The sequence below is a fragment of the Poecile atricapillus genome, chromosome 4, assembly GCF_030490865.1.
Source record: "Poecile atricapillus isolate bPoeAtr1 chromosome 4, bPoeAtr1.hap1, whole genome shotgun sequence".
NCBI lineage: Eukaryota > Metazoa > Chordata > Aves > Passeriformes > Paridae > Poecile > Poecile atricapillus.
In genome coordinates, this window is record NC_081252.1 from 34556176 (window position 1) to 34574614 (window position 18439).

The window sequence follows — 18439 nt, forward strand, 5'->3', positions numbered from 1 at the left end:
TAAACACAGGAAAGTTAAATTGCTTTAGACAATGCCTGTCAACCCATTGCATGAAATAAACTACATTCAATCCTGTGAAATAGTCCTTTGCATAGAAAAAAAGCACATTACAATGTGCATATTTATTTTCATGAATAAAAGAAAAGTAAACATTGCTTCGAGTCTGTGTATATCAGAGTAAGCCACAGTGAATCGCCTTTCGGAAAACAGAATTCATATGGAAAAATTATTTTACTTGGAACCTGAGACACAATGCGCTGCATGATATTGCAATGCATGATACTGTTGTCATGTTGTATCCTACTTCTTTAGAGGAAACAAGGGAGAAGAACATTAGACTTTCACCCAGATAAGATGAGAAGAGAGATGTCTGTGAAAATGTGGATTGGAGGAGGACAATGTTCCTCCGGTGGGTAGCAGCCTTCAGATGTCCAAGGCAAGGGAAGGCAGGAGGTAAAAAAGAGCAGGGATGAGGTATGAGGTAGTCACAATTAGATGATCAATCTGCTGCAAGAGATCCACTGTAAAAAAAAAATAGGATTTGTCCCAAATACACAACCGCATTTCCTAAACTTTCATGACACAATTGAGTGTATTTCCCTAATCATGTTTAAAAAGTAGTTGCCTATGTGCCATTCCCTCAGGAGGTTAGAGATGGGGCTTCTCTAATATGTAAGAAGTTCAGTGACCATAAAGCTGTATTTAGCAGCCATTTCTCAAAAGCATTTCAAAATATGTCTATGTGTTAAACAAAAGCAGGAAGCAAAAATTACAATAAATGCCCTTTATACATTGTATCTATATTTAACCTATGTTTGCTTTCTTCTTTCTGTGAAATTTTATACATAATTTTTCTGCTGGTGATGTTTGACAGAGTTAATAGAGAAGATCAAAGAGTAGAACTAAAAATAATCATAATTATTTCTTCTCCTCCCTCCTTTTCACACTTCCCATTTTCTGTCAGTTCTGTTTACTTTTTACTTTTTCTGCTTCTAGTAAATCTGTATCCTTTTAAATTCAGCCAAAGCTCTAACAATTATACCTTTTTTTTTTGTTCTGGTATACCAGTGATAATAAAGATTCTACTGGATAAAAATTTCTGTTACTTAACATAAACCTAAGCTATGACTCACGCATTAGGTAATCAGTATTTCCATAAAACCTAGTATTCTGTATAGGTAAGACACAAGGGTTTTAAATTTCAGAGATCAGCAGGCACATGTCCTATAAACACTTATTGCTAAACTTTCAGTGGTTTGTGATTTGATTGTTTTTCTTTCAGCCTGCAATATGGGCAAGATGAATTGCCTGCAAAAAGGCAGGCAATTCTGAATAATTTCAGAAAATTCATCATGCTCTTTAAAATAAATTTCTTGTTGATTTAATATAAGAACTATTTGAAATTCAAAGTTCTCCTATTAATGCATGGCATAAAAACAGATAATGTATTTGATGACTATAACAATTAGCTCTTCTAATCCTACAGAAGCTTCAATGAAGAGCTTTGCAGTAGTCTGTTGGTAAAAGAAGTTTGTATCGACCTCCTTCCCTAACAAACTTTTGAAATGCTACGTTAAACTCCATGTTTGTGAATATACCTGGGAGTAATCCTTGGTACTACTGAGAATTAATAAATCAGCTATGCTTGGACCCAGGGCAGTAAGGTCCATTTGGATTCTTTGAGATTCCTCCTGAAGCCAATGAGTCATTTCAGCTGTTGCTTTACAGACCCTCAAAGAGAGGCTGGTACCCAACTGCACACCACATCCTGCTCTAGTAACCTATTTCAGAAGTCTCCCATGTATTTCGACAACAGGACACCAACACCTGTTTTTCTGATATTAAGAAGAGGCTCTTTTGCATCACAAATGACAAAACCACCTGTGGGACAGCAGCAGTTTATGCATTGAGGTGATTCATAAAACTGAAATAGAATTAAAGGGATGGAGGGAAGTCGACCCCTATGTAGAATTCCTATGCATATGAGTTGTCTAACCTGGAGATCTTTTTGTTATTCTCAGCTCTTTGACAACATTAAAAGAAAGGAAGAAATGCAACATCTCTGTTTTGGCAATTCTAAAGCTGTGGCTGCTAGGAAAAAAAGGGTGATTATGGTAAATGTTCAGATTTTCAGCGCATTCATGAATGCATCAAGTAGATAATTATTTTACCCATGAACATTTAGAAGCTGTTATAAATAATCCATCAATTATGGACTTCTCCAGAAACTGGATTGTCTATCTGTACATGTGAGTAAAGGAACAAGAGCTTGGCAAAGTGTATGCTATATGAACAGGAAGAGCAGATTTTGTCAGGCTTTTTCCTGAGTGTAGGTAAGTATTGGGAATATACTATTTACATGATAATCTGATTGTAGACATGTTTCCATCACACACAAGTAGGCTGGCTTGTGAGGCTGCCTAGTTCAATTGATGTTAACCAGGAAAATTCACAGAGTAGTTACAAAGAACTTAAAAATGAAACCAAAGAGTATAAATAAAGTATGGAATACCTGGGAAAATAGAAGTGGATGAAAATTCTCAAACTACTTTAGAACATCTTTGTTTTCAGCTATTTCAGTATAGTCTAAACCCATCAACACAAAAATCTATTTTTCAACAAAATGAGGTCAAAACATTTCAAACATGAACATAAGATGTGGCCATTCTGTATACCAAAACAAGCAATTTTTTTTTTTTAATCAGAACAATCCCTTTTAGAAAGTCTGGATTTTTTAAAAATTATTATTATTTCAACTAATAGCATTCAAAACATATGCATTTTTACATTTCAATACAATGAAATATTTATCCGTTAATTCAATTTGCAATTCAATTACATATTAAAACCAGAAAAATGAAAAATTAAATCACTGACAAGGTAATGTTGCTGCGGCTATTCAAACAGATGTACCATCACCTCCAGAACCTGTGAAGTTATGTTTCATTCTAAAGATTACTAAATTGAGCAAATTATTTTAGAAAGAATGTCAGGTAAGCAATCTTTTGTATCTTTTCACCCTGGTCCTGAAAATTCTTCCATATTTGAATGCATGTTGGAAAGGCTTCTTAACAAGGTCTGTTTTAGTCTTCTGACTGAAAAATCAAACTGAAGGAGACCAGGACAGACAGACCAGGACCATAAAACTATCTTTATCTTTTTTTTTTATTTTTTTTTTAGTTGTTTTTCCCTTGGCTTTTGATTGTTTTGTGGGGTGTATTTGTGCTTTCCTTAATCAGGAAACAATGCAATACACTTCTGAGGTTAGAAAAGCCTTTTTAAAGAGACAATCTTCAACATGCCACCTACAAATGATAGTAGTTAAGCTACAGTGATATTCATATAGTTCCTTTCTAACTGAAAAATCCATAGCTTTGTAAGTAACAGTCCACAGTGATGCTGCCCATGATAGCTGTGAAGCACGCTCTTTCCTTAGAGGGAATATGAGCCAGCTTCCCAGCCTTATTTACGTACCCAAAACCAACTGGAAACAGAACAAACCCTTCCTGAATACTCAACAGAGGGTTTTTCCATCATCCACATTTTTACTTTTAAAACAGGTTTTAAAGTAAATAACTTTTTTTTGTTTGTTGACTTTTAACTCAGACTCATGGTAAAGGGGCTGTGGTTCTGTTAGAGGAAATGTCATGGGTGATGCCAATGGCAGCACGTGGGTGTGTAGGAGGTCAGTGAGCATTGGTGCATGTGTCTGCAAAACCATGTATGTCCTTTGTGGGTTTTTGATTTCTAGTGTAAAGTATGTCATTTGAAAATATTACAAACATATAAAAATGTACTTTAGACTCTGCTTTCTTAATATTCTTCCACCTAAGAAGCTGCCTCAAGAAAATCATGTTAGACCTAGTGATACTGAATAAGTCCTGGGGGAAGCAATGAGACTAACAGGTGCCTATGATCTTTACTGTTTGAGGAAGAATGTCTTTTACTCTGCTGACTGAAGAATATTTTGACTTCAGTTTTAAGGATGCACGATCCAGCTGTGCAAAACTCACAGTGCTCTAACTTTCAAGACATTTTTCATAAACTAGTTATTACAAGAATAGAAAAATCAAATAGAATTTTAGAAGCTTTTTAATTTCTCCACATTGATTTTATGGGTATTAGTTTGGACAGAACAAGCCTAGGCAGTGCAGGCACATATTTACTAATGCTTATCTTGCAGCAAGAGCAGTGGCACTTGGTGTAACCTAGCAGTGAAAATTTTCACAGAACAGCTAATATGTATGGACTTGGAAATTCAGGGGCAAAAGAATAAAATCACTGCTGCTCTTTTATTAAATTCACAAACTTTTTTATTCTTACATATATTTTTTATCTTGCCAGGTAGCTTTTTGGCTGGCTTTTCAGAACTTGACTTCTTTTCTCTTTTTCTTATTCTGTTTCTAGTCATTGTATTAAGTCAATTTCAGATTTCATTCTTTTGTTGTCTTATTATCATATTCAGTTATTCAAAACTGAGAGCATGCTACTTTGTACTGATTTAATACAAAGAATCTACTCATAGACTTATTCCATGGAAAGGTCTACAGAACAAAAGGAGTGTCAGGCTCATTATAGGACAATATGCTCTGCAAGGAACTAATTCTTTGTTATGAATTCTAGTGAGAGGTGAAGGGATAATGACAAATGTTCACATTTAACGTAAAATAGAAGGTTTCTGCCAAGATGTGGAAAAAAATTACTTTAGGAAGTTTTAGAATGAGGAAAAGACACCCATATTTGTAGGGAGGGAGGCAGTGAGAAATCAACAATTTATTTTGTAGGAAAACAATGCTAAATATGCTTAATATGTCAAATTCACATGATAACACACTTTCATCTATAGTCAGTCTTGAGCTAGTTAGTATGTGGTTGTTCCAACATCATCAGTGATCAGCTGCCACAATGCACTGGGCTTCACAAAGATTATTGGAATACCTCTTTCCTGGTGTTATTTCATAAGAAGTGCTCTACTTCTGTCATGGAGAGAGGCAGGAGGGGCAGTTCCTTTGTCAGTTCTCTGTAAGCCAGTCCATTTCTATCTCCCCACAATAATTTTTTTATTCCTTACCATGGAAGGCAGAAGGAAATTAAGCAATAAAGGAAGGGGAAAGCTTCCTGACAGTAACCTTCACTATTGCTGGGAAGTACAAGCAGAACCAAAACAAAAAAATAATGGAAAAAAGGAATGGGGGGGTGAAAAGCAGGAAAGTAAAAGGGGAAAAAAAGAAAGATCTGACAGGCAGGAGGAACAAAAAAAATATAGGCAACTCCTTGATAGTGCAGTTTCCATTTGTTTGAGTGCTCCCAGAGAAGAAAACAGAACTGCCTGCATGTCCTGTAAGTCCTGTAAGAAAGAGGTTCCTTCTTTGGTATTTTTCTGAGTTTTTTTCCTATAAAAACAACACAAATAAACAAACAATCAAAAACCCACAAAAAAAACAAATCAAACCAAAAAAAACAAAACAAAATCCCAACATGAAAGACATTAATTACTTTTTCTTCTCCCTATGAACTTTGAGCTAGGTTTTCATTATCTAGTTATGGTTTGTCTGACTAGAAAACTTGAGGTTAATGAGGTCACTGCAGTTTAGTATTTATTTGTGTTTATTAATATCAAACAACACAGTTTAAGGGGGGGGGGAAGGGTTGCAGGCTTTTTTATGATGAATTAGAAAGCCAACTCCATCAGTTCTTAACAGTATGATGAACCTATTCAAAATTTCCAGAATTCAGTAGCAACTACTGAGAGCTAGATTCTGATGATGATAATACCTTTGCTGTCTAAGTAGCCCATTATATTTTAACTCTGAAGAAATTGCAAACCATGCAAAGAAATTGCAAACCAAAATGATCCAGGAATAAAAACTGAAAAGAAACACATAACTACAGTAAAATCAGTAAACATTTCCCATGGTAAGTAATTAGAATAAAAGAGAAATATTTATCTATACAAACCAACATTTGCAAAACAGAGGGCAAACTAATTTTATTTGGAAATGATGTTCTTTCTTTTCCAGTTATGACAATTCAGTACTGTATTACATTTTCTTTTGACACAATAGGATTTCCAGAACAGTGTCCCTTTAACTACTCTCCCTCTCACTCATAATAGTTCCCCACAAAACCAAGGATAGATCCAGATGTTTGCACAACAGTATCTAAAAGAGAAACTTCATGAACTTGTTCAAGAATATTTTTGTAAGAAATTATTTCTATAGAAAATTGAGAGAGTATATGTATAGGAATTAGGATCATATAGCATATAACAAATATAGCATATATTTGTTCTCTCATAGCATCCAGGTAAGTAAAAAATGGCTGGAATCCATCATATTTAACACAATGTAAACAGACCCTTCTTAACAAGAAGCAAATGAGCAATTTTTACAATTATATAATTACAAAACTTTATCAAATTTAGAAGATCAGAGAATGAAATATTGAACAAGAACTACTTTTATGAACAAGAACTGTATTTGATCTTATTTTCAATATTGCAAAAACAGCATATAATTTGAGTGCCTCAAATGTGACTGCCAACTTGTGCACAGGTTTTTTTCTTCTCACGTAATTTTAACAGCTGAATTAAGTTCATATTCAGAGACTGTGAAGAAAGGGTAGCAAAGAAAGTCCTCAGCAGTGGACTACAGTGTATAAATCAAACATTTCCCAAAACTGAGCTTATTTAGAAGAAATACCGAACTTTTGCTAGATTTGAATTCTTATGCCTACAGGAATCAATTTGCTAATGTGATTATAAATAATAAAATAAAATAAAATGTGATGAAAAAGGCAGCATACATGCACTTTACATGTTGCAGCATACATGCACTTTATGATGTTTGCTCTCTGCACTCCTAATTCCCTGAGCTCCATGCTCCCTTTCGAAGCACTCTGCAGCTGCTTTCCTGCTGCCGGCCCGCCTGCCTGGGCTTCCTTTAATGGAAATCAAGCCACAGTGGGACAGAACCCATTTGCAGAGCTCGCCCATGACAAAGTCAGGGTGTTGCTGGGCCATGCACCTGCAGCAGAGAACTGAAAGATTATTCAGGATCACACATCATAAGCATAGCCAATGTTTAGTACAGCACAGGACAAAGGTTTCATAACAACTCACTCAGGACAGGAAAGATACCATAACAATTTAAATTAGAGGAGGATGCAAAGATTTTTCAGTTACCCAAGATGAAACTTGTATTTAAAGTTGATAGTTTCCTAAATATGACTTCATAAATTAAATAATTTTATCATCTGGCCAAACATCACTGCTTCCTTGCCTAAAAAGAGGTATTAATACTTGATCAGTACAAACAAGCATTAAACCCATCTTTCAAGTAAAAATAAGAATGTTGGGCAAGAAAGCAAATCCAGCTGGAAGATATTTCCACAGGAAGTCTGGCTGCCTCTCTCTTCCAATGAAAATGAAAACTGAGAATCCCATCTCTCACTGCTGTTACAACTTTTGTAACGTCCCTGTGACTCTCCATGGTAATTTACCGTGTGAACTTTACAAAATTGTATTTCTGTACACAAGATACAGACATACTGTTAGAGCACACGTAGTAAATCTAATCTGCCCTCCAGGAAACAGCAGTTTACCAGGAAAACTTCCAACAGAAACAAAAATCCTTTTGATCCTCAGAAAGCTTGTATTCCAAGACAGCTTGCTTGCAGGTGTATGAAGTCCATGAAAGAAGAGGGAACCTGTGCTTTCATTAATTCATTGAAAAAAACCTTCTTCAAGGCAGACTTGAAACTGTGCAAAACTTTCTTTGTTGAAAATATAGACATTAATCCTGATAAATACTCAGATCTGACTGATCATGGCTGAGTAAGTGAGAAAATGGCAGGTACTATTTGAAAAGGGAGTCTTTCAGTGAAAAAGGCTGAAGGTAAAACATCTAACATTGGTACCCTTTTGATATATTTTCAAACAGCATGAGACACATTTCTGAAGAAGGAATTTATGAGCCTTAAGTAAGAGTGATTTCTTAGTGAGAGGATTTAATATTGTCCAGAAAGGGACATATTGAGTTAGATGTGGATAAGTCACTGAAACCTCTTCTGAATTTGATGTAATTTGGTACGATGCCTTTACACACATCAGTGGTAGTATGTCTTCCATAGTGTTTTTAACTTCCTATAGTAAGAACAAGTGAATCAATAAAAGAATACTAACCAGGTAGCAGAGGTATCAAAACCCCACAATTAATCTCAATTCAGAATTTCTTTAGGTAGTGCAAGGCTAAATTAACTCTTCAGCTGACATCATACCTTTTGGCACCCAGACCGATCTTAGAAGGGTCTAAAAAAGGCACAATGAATGAGTTTTTTATGTTTTTCATATTTTCATCCATCTTCAAGCTTAATTCTCATTTCATGTTGTGTAAAACCTAATTTGATGACTAGTGCCATGGATTAGGTGACTGTCACCCTTCTGGATTGTGTGCGCCTCCTCTGCACTGGAGTAGAAAGGTAATGTGCTACTCATGGGAGACTCCAACAAATGCCATTACATGGCAATCTTGAAAATGCATCATTACACAGTGGGTAGAAATTACAATTACAGACAAGAAACATGGGAAGGGAAGGGAAGGGAAGGGAAGGGAAGGGAAGGGAAGGGAAGGGAAGGGAAGGGAAGGGAAGGGAAGGGAAGGGAAGGGAAGGGAAGGGAAGGGAAGGGAAGGGAAGGGAAGGGAAGGGAAGGGAAGGGAAGGGAAGGGAAGGGAAGGGAAGGGAAGGGAAGGGAAGGGAAGGGAAGGGAAGGGAAGGGAAGGGAAGGGAAGGGAAGGGAAGGGAAGGGAAGGGAAGGGAAGGGAAGGGAAGGGAAGGGAAGGGAAGGGAAGGGAAGGGAAGGGAAGGGAAGGGAAGGGAAGGGAAGGGAAGGGAAGGGAAGGGAAGGAATCAAACACGCAAAGCCTAGCATTACAGTTAAGGCAAGAATTAAGTTTGTCCATGCCTTGAAAAAGATGCACAGCACAGCCACATCACCCCTGGATTCAATAATTCATCAGTTAAAGGTGAACTGAGCCAGGGAATCCACAAGGACTCTGATTGACCACATTGAGTTCACAAACAAAAACATAAATGAGCACTACAGCCAGGCATACTTCTACCTGGAGCACTGTGAGTTTGCAGCAGTGCTATTTCTAGTGCCAGTGATAAATGCATATAGGATCATTTTAGGCTGCCATAAACATATGGCCTGCATTAGGGAGAGCACAGCCAGCAGGTGGAGGGAGGTAATGCTGCCCCTCTACTCACTACTGGTGAATCACATCTGAATTTCTAGGTCTAAGCCTGGGCTCCCCGGTATGAAGGAGAGACATGGATTTACTGCAGCAAGTGCAGCAAAGGGCTGCTAAAATGGTTAAAGGACAGCAGCATCTGATGTACAAGGAGAGGAGAAGCCAGCTGTGACTGTTCAGACTAAAGAAGAGGAGGCTCCTGGAGATCTTGTCCACATGTATAAACATCCAATGGAAGAGAAAAGAATAGGGAGTTGGACTCTTCCCAGTGGCACCAGTGTAAAGATAGGAGGATGTGTATTTCACAAATTGAAATACAGGAAATTCCTTTTAAATATAGGAAAATAACTTTTTCTTTTTTTTTTCTTTTTTTTTTCTTTTCTTTTTTTTTTTTGTGAAGGTTGTAAAACACTGCAATGTGATGTTTAAAAATGTTGTTGAGCCTTCACCCTTGAAGACACTAGAAATTTGGCTGGACACCATGCTGAACAATGTGTTCCATTTGACCCTGCTGTGAGCAGCAGGGTTGGATTAGCTCAAATCCAGAGGTAACTTCCAGCCTCGTTCCTTCTGCCATTTTATTATCTGCCAGCATCTCCAGCCCCACAGTGCCAGTGCCTGAAGCCATCCAGGCTGAGCCATCAGCTGCTCAGCACCACAGCTCTGGGCTGCAGCTTTCTGTATTTTCAGAAATTTCAGTTGCCATGGGGGAGATGATATATTTGAGAGGTGCTTCTTTGAAGACATCTGATTTGAGAACTTGAATTAAATACAGCAGATGCCAGTAAATGGCAGTTTAGGAGTGTTAATTATGCTCTGAATTATGATGCCCTTATATTTGATTATACATATATCTTAGCACCATTACATATAATACAATCTTTCCATGTTACCCATCTTATTAAAAAAGAAAAAAATAACTTTATTTTATAGGAAAAAAATTAAGAAAATTTTGCCATTTTTAAGTGTGACATAAGTGTTCCTTAAATAAAACGTGATATCTTTTTTGGTATTTGTAGGATCTTATGGAAGGAATTTATCTTATCTAATTTTGTTTGGAGAACTAACTTTTCAATGACTAAAGTAAAATGAGTACTGCCTTGTATTAATACTTGAATTAATATAGCTTGAAATGTTATTCTTTAAAATACTCGCAGCAAAGATCCTTTTCATAAGCATGTTCTTGGTTTTTATTTGGTGCAAGTTTGCAAGTCGTTACTAGTACACACATAACAATTGTTGTGACAGGGATGAACAGTGGCTTTCCAAGAGCCATGGGAGACCTTTGTGTGCTGACGATTCAGTTCCTCACCAAATGTCCAAATTTGCTGCTCTTGTCCAGCGTTCGTTCGTCACCCTGGTCACAGCAGGTTTACACTGCAGTGATCATCATACCTAAATCTGCATGGCACATCCTGGAATAGGAAAGCTCTGTGCAACAGAAGTTCTTACTCCTTTTTGCACAGAAACCTGATAATGGAATTCACTTATATCAGTTGCTCAGAAGCCTTTTTTCCCAGAAATGTCTGGTTCCCTGAGGCAAGAAAAGAGAGACTGAAAAGTGAGAGTTACAGTAGCTTGCAAATGAGGGCAAACATTAGCAGGGCCACACCTTGTCTTGAGACTAATATTTGTTTTTGAAGGCATCAATGCTTATCTATTAATAGTAATTTTATGAAGTACACAATATCCTATGCTATTTATCAGTCAATTAATTTTCCTATTGCTTGTCAATAACTTCAGAACATATTGCTGCTGAAGATGAATAGATTACATGGACACAGGTCGAGGTGCGGTGAAGAGAGATTTTATTTTTCCTCCCAGGATTTATAGGCTTCTGACTATGGCCAGGGATTGGATGGTCAGGATAACACTTTCTCACTCCACTGGCCATGAGAGATGCCCATCACAAGACGTGGAACAGAAAGAATGTACACATATCTATGTTTACAGTTACTGTCCTGGGAAAACTATGTTAGCAAGCTCAGAAGCTGAGTTTTCAGGGCGACAAGAAATGGCAGCAAATTGGGCTTTGGCAGATTATTTTTGGTTGACTATCTAGTGGCTGAAGGAATTAATCACTTTTTTAGCTGACAGATTTCTTTTAACATGGAAGGCGGGGAAACATGGTGTGAAGCAGATATATTTATTAAACTATCTTTCAGTTCTGACAGTCAGGGAGCAACAAAACATTCACACCTTAGGTTTGATACCCTCTTTTGTGCAGAGTTGATCTGTTCAAAACCACTTGGAGATGTGCTACTTTTGTTTTGGTTGATTTTGACACTTACTTCCACACAAGTTTATTAAGGTAAAGCAGTCAGTAAGCCACAAGAAGTAATACCCCTCTTCTCTTGCAGTGTAGGCATGGTGCTCCTGCAAACTCATCCTTCAGCTTACAACAGCTATTTTTCCTGGTGAGATTTTCTGTTTGCTTCTATGTGACTTTATAAGGCAACTGTTCCTACTATGAACTCAGTCACCGTTAATTGTCTGACAAATTTATTTATCTGACAAAATTATTTATCATCCTGGACTTCCAAAAACTATCCATTGGTTCCATCCAGTGAAGATACCATGACAATGCCTTGGTAATGACTTAAAATTTTCTTGACTTATCATTCTGGTGTCATGCAAGAATTAAGAGTACGATTTCAGACCTGGGCAACCCTTCAAGGAGTGTTTTTTGAATTTGTGTTGTAAATTGAAGTTGGCCATCTGATATGCTGATGTTGTGTAAACGATTCTTTTTTTCTGTGCTTATCTGGAAAGGCGTTTCCCTTCCTTCATTGCTTAGGTATTAGCTTAAAACAGTAGCACTCCAAGACTACAGTAAAGAAGCTATACATCATATATTGCAGGGAATGTCACTAGCAACAAGTAAATATAAGCCTTAAATGTAAGTGGTAGAGAAAATGCGAATAAAACAAATATGGCAGCACACGTTTCCGAGCAGAAGGCTATGTGGAAGGACACTGGTGTGGAAAACACGTCAGTAAGCACAGCGCCGTGCCCCCCCCATGACACAGGTTCCTACTGGCGCGGCAGCTCCCGGAGCTCCGGTCTGCGCAGCCTGACATTCCCCAAACCCGCGGAGCCCAGGGGCCCTGCTGGCCCGGGGGGGAGCGGGAAGCCCGCGCTGGGCTCGCAGCCCCCGGCCACCCCCGCGCACACAGGGTCCGCTCCGCCGGCGGGACGGGCACGGCTCTGCCCGGCTCTGCCCGGCCCGGCCCGGCGGGGCCATCGCACCGCCCCCGGCCGCCGCCCCCGCCCCGCCGCCGCCCTGATTGGGCCCGCGGGGAGGCCCCTCCCGCCGGGCCCCGCCGCGCCGCGCCCGCTCCCAAATACACCTTGGCGGCGCCGGGGAGCGGCAGCTGCGAGCGCCTGCCCCGAGCCCCGCGGCGGGGCTGCGGCCGCGGGCACCCGCGCCATGGTGAGTGACGGAGGCGGGGGGCGGAGAGGGGCGGCGGGGACCCTGGACAGCGCTGGGACGGGGCACCCGGGCGGGGCCGGGGCTGTCTGCGGCGGCGGGAGGTGATCGGTGCTGAGCCCCGGGAGCGGGCGGGGGCCGCGGGACGCCCTCTCCCCTCAGCGCCCCGAGCCCCGTGTGCGCCGTGCCCCGAGGCGGATCTGTATGGGCGTGAGCGAAACGGGCGGCGATTCGGGGCTGGAAGCGCTCGGGGTGCCCGCCGAAGGCTCCAGCCACGAGGGGTACTCCGGCGGCCTTTGTGCATTGTGAGGCTTTCTAAGAATTCGCGAACTGCCGATGCTCGTCAAGCGAATTAAACCCGTTCGGGCTGGTGTTACTGCGCTATGCTTAGGTAAGGTTTTTTACCCGGTTTTCAGAGCAATTTATATCATTCCACCTCATGAATTAGACACAAACGTGATATTTCATCACATACTTGATGCTCTAACAATAACTTCATCTCTGCATCTGCTGTTCCAATTATTTCTTTTTCCTAGGAAGAACAAATGAACCCCCAAACTGTGTTGCATTCACGATGATTAGCAATTTTTCAGTCAATTTCCTCCCTCGTCTTTCCATTTTTTCAAGACTTTAGGCTCATAATCCCTTTTTTGAATGAATAGGTTTGTTTCTGTGACTGAAGCTCATTGACCATTACTAGCCTACATTTAGTGTTCCCTTCATAAAAACATCTCTCTCTATAATCATGAGATACTTGAAAAGTTTTTCTCTCATATTTAAAGGAGTGCTTTTATGCATCTTTTATGCATCTTATGTCCTGTCTCATGCTTGATCTAATGCTGCTTCTGAAACGGCTCTATTTTCAGAGCTGGTCACTTATTCTGTGGATGTGGTAAGATGGCTTTCTAAGTTCGAAGGATGATTTAACAGGGGAAAAAGTCATAAGCAAGGATGCAGTGTGTCTGTAATGCTGTATTTGGGCTTTTCGCTTCCACTGGACTGCAGGTTACACTGTGCTGCCTGTAGGTTGGTCTAGAGAGAGATGGTCAGACATTTGCTATTTGGAATACGAGTAGGAAAACCAAAATTCTTATTCACTCAGATTTTCCATTATTAAGTCTGAGAATACAGAGCTACAGAAAAATGTAACAGAGAAATTTTTCATAGCAACTGTAAGAGTTTAATTACATTTACATGAATAGAACAAAGTGTTTTACTTATTTCAAAGTGGTCTAATCTTAGAATTTTTCCTATGATAAAACTCCCAAATGAGCCACTCCCTTTTCTTGTCGTTAGAATTAAGATGGTTTGTTTCCAAACTACAAAAAACTAGTCATAAGGAAACATACACTTTAAATCATCTGAATGGGTCTACTACGTTTCTAGGATCAGGAACAAAAGGTGGTGACAGCCTGTACTGAGAAGAGATTCCTGTAAGACTATTTTACATAATTAATCAGAGAAGATAAGCAATTCACGCAACCAGAGAATGCGTGCAAATGTGTTACAAATGTTCTCTTTGTAGGGAAGAGAATTGTAGAGAAGTTTCTTGCTTGGATTGTGTTGCTCTGGCGTGCTACATATGGCCATACGTTCTGATGACTGTTCTCTTCGCTTTGCCAGTAGCAAGAACCTTAAATGAACCAGGCGATTGTAAGGAAGCATGAGGAGTACTGTAGCAGTGATATAAAAACTTTGTGCTCCCATTCTCACCCCCACAAAAAATAAATAAATAATAAAAAAAAGCATTTGCTGAAATCGTGCTGATCCAAAGCAGGCAGGAAAGGTATGGAAGGAGAAGGAAAGCACATATTGAGATTACCTGGTTGTACTTCCTTTTTCTGTGGAAATATGTCACTTACAGCTATTATGAGTCATGACAATGCAAGATCATGAGGCAAACATTGGAGGAGAAGGTAAGGAATTTAGTTTTACAGTGGTTTTTTTACCCTTTTTGACATCAATAAAATGTCTCACCGAGGTCTCGCTGTCCTCTCTTTCACTGGTTCACTTGCTGAGTACTCATTTAAAACACTAAGAATAAGAAGTCAGGGTCCCTAAAAGTAAGTACTCAAGTTAAGTATATTTGTCTTATTGGAATTAATGCTTTCTTTAAAAAAAATCTGTCCTTAGCCTTCTGTGACAGTCTGTTTCAAAACAGATCCCATAGTGAAATCAAAACATAAGTAAGAGTTGATAATAAAATCGAATATGCCAAATATCAGTAGCAGTCAAAACCTGGTTATGTCATGCCATAAATTATAAAATACCAGTGCTATTATAAGTATGAATGCCATCTGTTTAAAATTCTAAAAAAAAATACCAGGACTCAAAATAAGTAATCCAAGAAGCCAAGATAGAGTTTGTAGCAAACACAGCTATTTTCCTTTTAACTGGAATGAGTTGTTAACAAAAATACTGTAAATCGTATTATACTTTAAAAAATCCCCAAAAACTAAAAATCAAGCACCTCAGTAATCTAAGCAAGCATATGCTACCTTCTAAATTATCAACAAGGAAATATGTGTAAGGAGGTACTGGCTGTATTTTGTATCTACTTTGTAGACTAGCAACAGGTTTTAATTTTTCTTTATAAAAGCTTAATCATTTAAGAAAAGTTCTGTATAGGTAGAACGACATCTTATTTGAAAAAATTAATGGAAACTACAGGACATGATTTAAAGAAATCATTACATTTCAGAGTGCACATTTTATTAACAAATGAAATTTGGGCCATTGGAGAGCTGCCGTTAGAGTTCCTTTGCTGGGATTCCTTGCACATTTTGTACTATTTACTTCTTAAAGACCTTTTTTGTCTACATGCCTTTTAAAATTTACTGCATTTTTGTAGATGTTTGCCATTGCAATTAAGATTTTTAGCATTTGAAATTAAATTAGGGCCAAATCTCACGTTTTACATTACTTTGAATATCCCTTCTAGCATGTCTTCACCATTTGAGATATGGCTGTATGATGTTTGTATATTGTATGACTGTATGAATGATGTATATTCAGTGTGTCTTGCATGAGTAGTTGTATGACAAGTAGAGATTCAATTTTCTCATTAAAGATATTATGTTTTTAAGTCAGTTCAAGGCATTGGTTTTTGTTCAGCAAAGAAACACTGCTCAGGGCAGAATGTTAGTATCCATTTAATTTTAAAATTACAATAGGATTTAAGCATGTGCTTAAGTTGACTAGGGCTTCTAGCTATGGTATACACAATAAATTATTTTTTTCTAATAAAGGCAGCAAAATTTTCTAGAAACAGCAGATTTTTTATAAGGTTTTACATGCTTTATAGCATGTAAATAATAAAATGCTCATGCTTTGAGACAATTTAAAAAAACATGTTTATAATATATATATAAAAAAAAAATTAAGCCTTTTACTTGTACCATAGGTAATGACTGCAGCTCATTTGGTGATAGGCTGTTCTTCCATTTTTTTGGTTGTCCTGCTCTGGTGATAGCAGTTGTAGGTCAGTGGTAGGAAGTGGCTCGCCACACAGGATATTTATTTTTATAGATGTGTTGTCTAGAGCGAGCTGACATCTACTCCCTTTTTGTAGGACTGCACATTTCACTGGTCTCAGTTGTTCTGCTGCTTCATGACCTAAGCCAGAGCAAATACGATCCCTATGGATTAATCTTAGTGCACCAGAGTGGCCTCACCAAGTCCTGTTTGTTGATTCTGACCCCAAGCACCTCTGTGAGCTTCAGGCCCTCCACAGGCCTTCAGTCTTTAGGAGAATCCCACCCTATCATAGTATTTCATGATATTCACTTCCATTTGATTTTCATTCATGTTTCCTATTATATGATAGTTTTGTTAAGGGGAATAGATGCCCTTGCTAAGAACATTACTGCTTTCAGATTTACTTGAGATTTAATTGTATTTTAACTGACATTCGATTCAAATGCCCCCTTCCATGGTTCAGACCTTCACTGCTACTTTTTTTAAGCACTCTCCCAGCTACTTGAACTTGGCAGTATTGTGGTACACATTATTCTTGATTTTACTGTTCTGACTCTTTAAATTAGTTTGTTTGTATTACTTAAAGTCAGTTTGTGAATTGATTTTCTTCTTGCGTATTCACTATTCACACTCCAAGTAGCTGTTCCGAGAGAATGGTGCCCTGCTAGCAGGAGCATTTGAACAAGACCCCTTGTGCAAGTCAGCCCCGGGAGGGTCATTCCTTCATTTACAGGGAGCACACTAAGCCTGGATGATAACCCAGCTGTGCCCTTACATGTTATTTCTGAGGGGGTATCTCTTTCATGACAGGCCCTGTCTGTACTTCCTGTGCATGTGTATCTGCCTGTGAACAGACTGCTGTGCTGTCCCTGCTTGAGTGACGAGGCCACTTTTTCTCCACCCTAAGGCAAGGAGAGAAATGCCTGGAGACTTGAACTCTTGCATGGGGCTGTGGGGCATGGAGCTGTCTGGAACCCTCCCTTGGGATGGTTTGGCCATGCCTTGCTCTTCACGCATGGCTATGCCCATTGATTGTTTCAGCTAAGTCCATGTAGAAAATAGGTCAGCCATGCAGTGGCTCAGGAGGAGAGCTTTAATTGTGTGGTTGTAATCTAGAAACAGGACGTGTTTCTATCATCTTGGAGGAGACTGGAACCATTTCCAAAGATGTTATCAAGCATTGTGGAATCTAGCCCTTGGACAGCTAGTTGTATTAGAGAGCTGCAGGGAATATCCCATGCAAGTCATCCAATAATTGCCTCCCTGTGAATAAAGTTAAAATTTCTTGTTAGAAAGCAACATGCCAAAATTCTTTGATTATTTTCCCCTCCACAAATGGAAATTGAAAGAAACATACATTTATGAAGTGACTGTTCCTCAGCCCAGTTCTGAGTTATTTAGAACAAAAATACAGCATGGTTTTGGGGAAAATGTATTTTGTGGGAATCCTGCTGGTGTAATTCTAGAATGTCACTGAATCCAGAGTGCAGAAAAACTTACGGTTTCTGTGATGCCACGTACAGTAGTTGCTGCTAAACTCTCCACTTTTAATAAATAATAGCAGAGAAATAAGCTTCTCTATAAGAATATTGGACAGAAGTGTGTTATACAGTGATAACTGCCTTTCTAATGCTGACCAAGGTAAACGTGTTTAATTTCATTTCAACCTTGCATTTCACTTGGCACTTGATACAGATGCAGACTGACAAAAACTGTTCAGGGAAAGCTGATTACCCTCCTCAGCAAATACAGAAACTTCACACACAAAAGAGCATTAGTAAAAGCCTGAATACAGCAGAGGAACACCTCAGCAATATTTCTAGTTTGTTATTGGGAAAAATTGTGATTTTATGTTTGCTCATCATGATTTCTGTGGTTTAAAAACACAAGACAATATACTCAGGTATATAGGGAGGGGCATCTGCTTACACGAATAGCTGTGCTTCTTACTAGCCCTCACTGCAGGCATCCAGGAGCCTAAAATACTCTTTGCAGTTCCCGTTTTAAATAGAACTGCTAAAAATGGAAAAATTTCCATGTCTTCGGAGAAAGCATGTATCAATCTAACTTTAAATTTCCTTTTTTGTTGTTTTTGCCAAAATTGTCTCCATAGTTGTCTCTTCTCTCTTTGCATTGGCAAGTGCAAAACCATTTGCCTTCACGAGAAAAATCTTTGACGGACTGATAAATTTTTTAAATTTTAGTGAAAATAGAGCTATTAGTCCATAGAACTCACAAGACATATTTAGAGGTAGGATTTTAGAATTTGCCTTTGGGAAGA

General features: G+C 38.8%; 1 protein-coding gene across 6 annotated transcripts in view; it reads left to right on the plus strand.

Annotated features, from left to right (window-relative positions):
• The first annotated feature begins 12560 nt into the window (after positions 1-12560).
• The window catches only part of GUCY1A1 (guanylate cyclase 1 soluble subunit alpha 1), a 35117-nt gene continuing 29238 nt past the window's right edge, over positions 12561-18439 (plus strand). For 3 of the 6 annotated variants that reach the window (XM_058839149.1, XM_058839153.1, XM_058839155.1), the window contains exon 1: positions 12745-13072. The gene's annotated coding sequence lies outside the window, so the exon portion shown is untranslated. Of the gene's footprint in view, positions 12685-12744; positions 13073-18439 lie in introns of those variants that run through there. The other 3 variants (XM_058839152.1, XM_058839151.1, XM_058839150.1) reach the window with 3 other exon arrangements.